Source organism: Lontra canadensis, unplaced genomic scaffold, assembly GCF_010015895.1.
Source record: "Lontra canadensis isolate GAN:19392208 unplaced genomic scaffold, GSC_riverotter_1.0 scaffold8, whole genome shotgun sequence".
Lineage (NCBI taxonomy): Eukaryota > Metazoa > Chordata > Mammalia > Carnivora > Mustelidae > Lontra > Lontra canadensis.
Window position 1 is genome coordinate 3634859 of NW_022631002.1, and position 7075 is coordinate 3641933.

Below are 7075 nucleotides of genomic sequence, written 5' to 3' on the forward strand. Positions count from 1 at the left end.
CCCGCCGGACACAAAATACATTTAATTGGGGAGGAGGGGGGCGGGGCGGCGGGCGGCGCGGAGGGAGGCGGGGGAGGGGGCGGAGGGCGGGCGCGCGGCGGGCGGGGAATCCCTCCCTCGCGCTCCCGCCCGGCGCCCGGCGCCCCGCCCCCCTCGGCCCTCCCTCCCCCGCGGCCCCAACTGCGCACAATGGCTCGCCGGCTCCTATCTATTTTGTGTCCGGCGGGGAGCCGCGCGCCGTGATTCATGGCCCCAATTAGGGGCTCTCTCCAGCGCGCCCGGCTCGGGCCGTCTGAAGGGGCTCCTCGGGGACCCGCGGAGACCCATCAGCCGCAGGAGCTGCTCTTTAAGTAAAGGGCAAGCAGGACGCGGCCGGCGGCCGAGAGAGAGACCGAGGAGTCCCAGAGGGACTCTCAGGAGGGGCAGGGCCCGGCCGATTAGACCCCGTGCTCCCCTACCCCCTCCTCGTTTGAAAGGAGGGACCAAGTGAGGGTCATTTACGGCCCTGCGCAGCCCCGGGTTGGGGCACCTTTCAGGGCCCAGTGTGCTAATTTTGGAGACAGACGGGAGAGGAGATGTCTCCTGCCTCCTGGAACACATTAGTGAAGACACCATCAGAAGGACAGGGGTCCCCAACCTGCCATGCCTTCCCCACCGCTGGCCGGCTGCCAACGTGCCCTCACCAGCAGCACAGGAAGGGTCCCGTGTGTCTCTGGGCTGTGTGTTCCTGAGCAAGTGACTCAACAACTCTGGGCCCTTTTCTCCTCTTAATAAACAGGAGCTCCCGCAGGGGATGAACTGTGCCAGGCGCTAGTCTAAGCACTTTATGTACATCAGCTCGGTTCCTGCTCCCAGTAACTCTGGGTTGAGTGCTGTCATCAGACCATTTCACAGATGAGAAAGAAGACCCACTGAGAGTGTGTTCATGAGGGTCATGAGAGTCAACTTACTTTTCAGGCACAGTGGGCTGGGATTCAGCTCCAGGCACCCAGACAGTGGACTCCAAAAGACCCTGCTCTCAAGCTCCTGACTAGCAGACATCTGGTCCATGTCACCCATCTGCTGATGGAAACTGTCCATGGCAGGGGACACGGCCAGGACCCCTCAGTCCTCCCCACTGCTCTGGCTCAGGCTGGGAGGCCTTGTGCAAATCCAGGCCTTCCTGAGCCTCCATTTCCCATCAGTGAAAGGACACCTCTTCCAGCTTCAAAAGTCTATGAGTCTCTGACTCCTAAGAAGTTGACAGCTAGCCACCTCCAGCCTGCCAGCTGGAACCCAGAGTGAGCCTGGGGACAAAGGTGCCAGGTGGGCCCCTCTGCCCTCTGGGGCATTGACATGTAAATAGTACTCAGCTTCCCCTGGGCACAGAGGAGGGCCATGCATTATAAATAAATGCAACAAGAGGAAAGGACCACCTCTTGGGAACCTTTGGTGCATAATCTGGGGGTCACAGTCGAGGACTTAAAAAAAATCACCATCATCATTACCACTATCACCAGAAATTCAGTACTGCAGGTCTTTATCCAGGCCCAGGAAAAAAGCTAGGTCAGCAAAACTGTCCGGGAGGAATGCTGGGTGGGGGGGTGGCTCCCCTGCTTCTGGCATTTTTCATATCTGGTGGCAGGAGGGGCCTGATCAGACAACTTAAAGGGCTGGGGTCCTGTTCATGGTGCCCTAGCATAATCCTCAAACCCCACACAGAACAAGAGGTTGTTGATAAAAAGCTGGCTTAGGAAATGCAGGTCTCCGGGGGGGTGGGGAGGTCCTTGTGAACCCATGGAGGCCTGGCACGTGCTTCCACCCACCTCGAATGCCTCTGAGAGCTCTCTTTGCACACCGACTCCTGTCCGTCTCTAGGGTCTCAGCTACAGTGCCCTCCCAGAAAGGCTTCTCTGACTTCTCTGCCTCAGGTAGGTCCCCCTTGCCATTCTGTCTCAGCTCGTTGGCTTAGGAATTTGCTGTTGATTTTATTTTTCTTCAGCTGTTCCTTGTCTGGCTGACCAGAAGCCTGGGGACTCCTGCCCCCCACAAGAACTAGGTGTGTCTTGCTCACTGTGGATATCCAGGGCCCATCTCAGGGCCTGGGTCCCGTGCACTTGGGGCCCCATCTAACCCCATCCCTCTCTATCTGTGGAAGTCTTGGGCAAACCTCTTAGCTCCTCAGGCCTCAGTTTCCTGCTCTGCCCAATGGGGTGGTGATCCTCACCAGATTTTTCTGTGTCAACTGAGGCCCTGGGTAGAGAGGCCTGGCACATCGTAGGTGACAGTGTGTATTTCTGACTCTACCTGGTGGTTGATGAGGTTCTGCTCCTGCCTGTTTGTACTTCAACGTGGGGGTGGGGGGCATTGTGTGACAGAGGAGGGCCACAGGGTCAGCGGGACAAGATGAGGGAGGTGGGATTTTCTAGACTAAGCTGGTCTTGGAGCAGAACTTCCTGAGTATGTGCTGTGTGTGTGGATGTGTGGACGTGCCCATGTGTGTGTGCATATGTTGATGTTCGTGTGTGCATGTGTGTCTGCACCTGTTAGCAGGTGTATCTGTGTCCTGATGTGTACATGCGTGCATGCATACGGGAGCACATGGACGTGTGTGTTCATGAGCTGGCCTGTGTGTGTGTGTGTGTCTGCATGTGTGTATAAAGTGGACCCAGGGTGGGAGAAGAGAAGCATCCACCTGGATGTTTTTGTTTCCCTCCATGACCAGGAACTCCAGAAAGTCCCCCGCACACATCTCAGGAACCAGGCAGCAAGGGATCACTGATAAGAGCAGGAAGAAGGCCGGGGCTGCTGGTTGTCCTCTGTGGATGGGCCCACGGGGCTGGGGCTCCTGGCATTGTAAATGTGTGACAGTTAGGAGCTGCGTGGTCCCGGCCTGTCCTTCACCTCTCTGAACCTCGGTCTCCCCACCTACAAAGCAGGGATAACGAGACGACCCATCCCGAGGGCTGGGAGGAGGGTGAGCTGAGACAGTCCCCAAGAACTGCGCGCTCTGGACCCAGAAATAACAGGAGGGTTTGCGTACATTGGTTGAATGTTAATTACACGCAAGGACCCGTGCCTTACAGATGGCAACTGACCCGGTTTTTGCCACAAGCCTACGAGGGAGGTTCCCATATACCCCCAGTTGGCAACGGAGGAGGCAGAGGCACGGGGCAGGGGTGTAAATAAAGGCCCCAGGTGGTGCAGCTAGGTGAACCTGAGCGGGAACTGGGGCAGTGTGTCCTGTGATACCCTCCCTGGTTGGCCCTGGGGCCTGAGATGCCTGTGTGTTAGGGCAAGGATGGCCTCCAGTGCCTCCACTTCCTGCCTCTCACATGTGCTCCGATCCCCTGCGGGGGTTCCGGGGGACAGAAAACAGACGGCGCACAGTCCAGACCACCGGTGAGGCTCGATTGTATTAACTTCACTTGGGAAGTGCGCCCCCCATCCCCCCCAGAGGTGGCTGCCCATGTCCCTTTGAGAGCAGGGCCCCGCTTGCTGCTGGAGCGCGGGTACTAGTTTCCCCCCAGGGCCCCTGCCTGCTCGCTCCATCTTCCTTTCTCAGATTGGGCGTGGGGGGGGCTCCCAAGCAGCAACAGGTGCTCAGGAGCAGACCCAGCGCTGGGGGCGGATGAACGGACGGTGAGAAAGTGCCCCACCTCCATTCTGCAAGAGACCAGAAGGCCCGTCAGCCTGGAACATCTGGGCACATCTCAGATTCGCGGCTTCCTGGGGGGCTGCCTTGGCCCAGAAACCGCAGGAATCTGCCCTCACCCTGCTGTGGAGGCTGGTTTCCAGGCTCTGAGCACTTATCACACGTTATTTTGTGCGTCTGCCCCTGGGCTCGCCTCTCCCCTCGGGGCAGAGCCTGTGCTGTCCCATGGTGTCACAAGGCCAGGGACATGGACAGGGCTCAATCTGTGTTTGAACTTGGGATGCCAACACCGTACCAGGCCTTCCAAGTTCCACAACTGCCCAGCTACTCCGGCCGGCTTCCAGTCTCCCGCTCCCCCCGACGGCCGGCGATGAAGGCCAAGTCCATCCTGGTGCCCCCAGCCTCCTCCCTTCCCAGCCGGTCTTTGCTCTGTCCCTCCTCCCTCGAAATGGCATGTAGGCCTGGAGCTCCCCTTCAAGGAGGGTACCTCTGCAGGCTGGTCTGTCCTTCCTCTTGCAGAGGCTGTGTGTGCTGTGTATTTGGCCTCTGGCTCGCTGGGGACCAAGAAAACAAAATTTATCATCTGACTGCCCTATTTTTTTTCTTACTTTCTCTCTCTTTTTTTTTTTTTTACCCCTAAGAACGAAGCAAGCACTTCTCTGCCATCCTCAGAAAGAGCTTTAAACATGGCAGGCCACTGGCAAAAATATGTCCTCCTTCTCAGAGGGAAGGAATGCAATCGTTAACAATTAAAAAAAAAAAAAAAAACACACAAAAAAAACTCTGGGATTTATGGGGGCCTCGGGCTTATGAGCTGTTTCACACCCGTTAGCTTGCACGACAGAGCAGTCCAGGGGGGCAAAGCAGGAATCATCAGGTCCATTTGAGAGACAGGGAAACCGAGACCCAAAGGCACAGCTCCCGAGACTGGGAAAAGCTCCCGGCTGCCAAGGTTGCTGAAATTTCCTTGCATTTTCTTGGTGTGAGCCAGGCTAATCTGTTCAGTGTAAATATGAAAAATGCACAGCATGTTCGCTGACCTTATCTTAGCACCCCTTCTTTTGTTAATATAGGAGCTTCAGAGGGTGGACATGGGAGGAGGGCACACCTTCCATCTTGGGGGGCCTGAGACGCTGATGCAGAAGCACTCTGTGATCAGCAAAGGGCTTCATTAAAAACGAAACAGTGTTTGCATTACACATTTAAGGATCAGAGAGCGGGGTACAGGTCCTAAGAGCAGGGTCAGGTGCCCCTCAGCCTGGCTCCCAGGAACCTGGGAAAAGACTCCAGAAGGGAACAGCCCAGCCTCCCCTCTGGGTGACACCATTCCCCCCGACCTCCCCTGCCTGGAGACCCGAGGCTACAGCCAGCAACTTCAGGGGCCTCGTAAAACTCCTTTGATGAACGATCGCCAGGGCGGACCGGCCACTGGGGATGAGGGGACAAACACTCCACATAAATCTTGAGTGAACTCAAAGGCTCCCAGGCTGCTGGTTTCTCGACAGAGCCTGATCTGCAGCACGGAATCCCAGCAATCATTTACGTGGTGAGCCACCAGGCTTCCGAGCCAGGGTGGTTTCCTGAGAGGGCAGGGCGGTGAGGGGGGGTGGGGGGAGGTGGGAGCGGGAGGTTGGAAACCAAGGTAGATAGTAGCTGCCTTAATGGTGCCTGGCATGCAGTAGGCGCTCCATAGATGACCCAGCTCGCCGTCCTCTGGCATGCAGTGGTAGGAAGCTAAGGCTGGCTGGAGCTGACGAGATGCCAGGTGCTCTGTGCTGAGCTGACGGCCTGCTCAAGTTCAGATTTCGTGACTGCCTAGAAAACAGGCGCTACTGTTACCCAATTTTGCGGACACTCAGGAACGGGGACTGCACGTCCCCCAGGTCACACGGAGCTGGGAGTGGCAGAGCTGGATTCAAAAATCAGGCCGTCTGTCCTGAGAGTCCCGCTCTAATCCAGCCTGCTGTGTGCTCAGCGCCTGGCCCGTCCACCAGCCTCCCCCAGCCTCTGCAATAAAGGCACCCTTGTCCCTCACGGGGTCCTGCCAGGGAGGCTACTGGCCAGGGCTTGCTGGACGCCTTCGAGTCCTGCCTATGGCTCTGCCAGGGGCCCCACCCCAGCCCCAGCTCCCTCAGCCTTAGGCCCTGGAACACTCAGGGGGCTGCGGCAGGTCCCCAGCGCTGGCTAACAGGGGGCGGGGGCTGGCAGCCAGCAGCAACGGATTCTTTCCTGCTGTTCCTCTGAGTCATAGAAGGACAGTCCAAGCCCGCGTGCCAGCCCACCAGCCGGCCTGCCCGGGTCTTTCACTTCTGCAGTTGCTTGCTGCCGGACTCATGACGGGGACCAAAAAATGGGGGCCGAAACGTGTGTCTAGTACTAAACTGGGGTGTTGTTTTTCAGAACCTCTCCCTGGAGGGTGACCCCCCCCCATGCTGGAAAGTGTGCCTCCCCATGGGGGGACAGTCTGCGGGACTTTTGCAAATTGAGCTCGTCTCTGTTACCAGCACCCAGAAATAAGCATGTCCAGCCTCCCAGAAGCCTCCCTTCTGGGGTCCCTTCCAGGCACTGCCTCCCACCTATGGTAACGCCTAATAGCCAGAGCTCTGGGCTTCCCAGCTTCAAACACCAAACTGGTGGTTTATTTCTCAGCAACTTTGTCGAGAGGTCATTTACGTGCCACATCATCGCCTGATTCGTGGTGGACATTCAGTGGCTTCTAGTACACCTGCAGGTGTACATCTCCACCCCTAAAAGAAACTCTGGACCCTTTATCTGTCACCGCCCACCCCCTGCCCCAGCCCCTGACAACCCCTTGTCTATTGGGTCTCTGGGGATTGGCCGGTTCTGAGCATTCTGTGGAAATGGACTGAGAGACTATAGGCCCTTTGTGCCTGCTTTCTTTCCCTTGGCCTCAGGTTCTCAGGGTTCACCCAGGTGGTGGCGTGTGTCAGTACACGCTGTCTTTGTACTTTATATAAATAGAAATATGTCATATGTCTTCTTTGAGTCTGGCTTTTGGTTCTATATTATGTCTGTAAAGTTCTTCCCTGCTTCTCCCCCATAGGAATACTCAATTCTTCTTCTTCTTCTTCTTTTTTTTTTTTTTTTTTTTTTGCTATATAGTATACCTCCAGTGACTATGCTGTAACTTATTCATCCCGTCCACTATTGATGAGTTTGGGGGAGGCCATATTTCAGGCCGACACGAACGGCATTTCTCTGAACATTCTAGTCCACGACTTTTGTTAGAAACACATAATGAGTTTCTGTTGGGCAAATATGAGGAGTGGAATTGCTGGTCCCAGGGTAGGCGTAGGGTCGTCATCCCTATGTAGCGAGATGTCAGAAACCACATTTGCGGGGGCTCGTGGAATACCCAGGACTCCCTGGTTCCCGACCCCTGCTCTCAGCTGCCCACTCTCCAGCCTGGCCCTGGGTGCC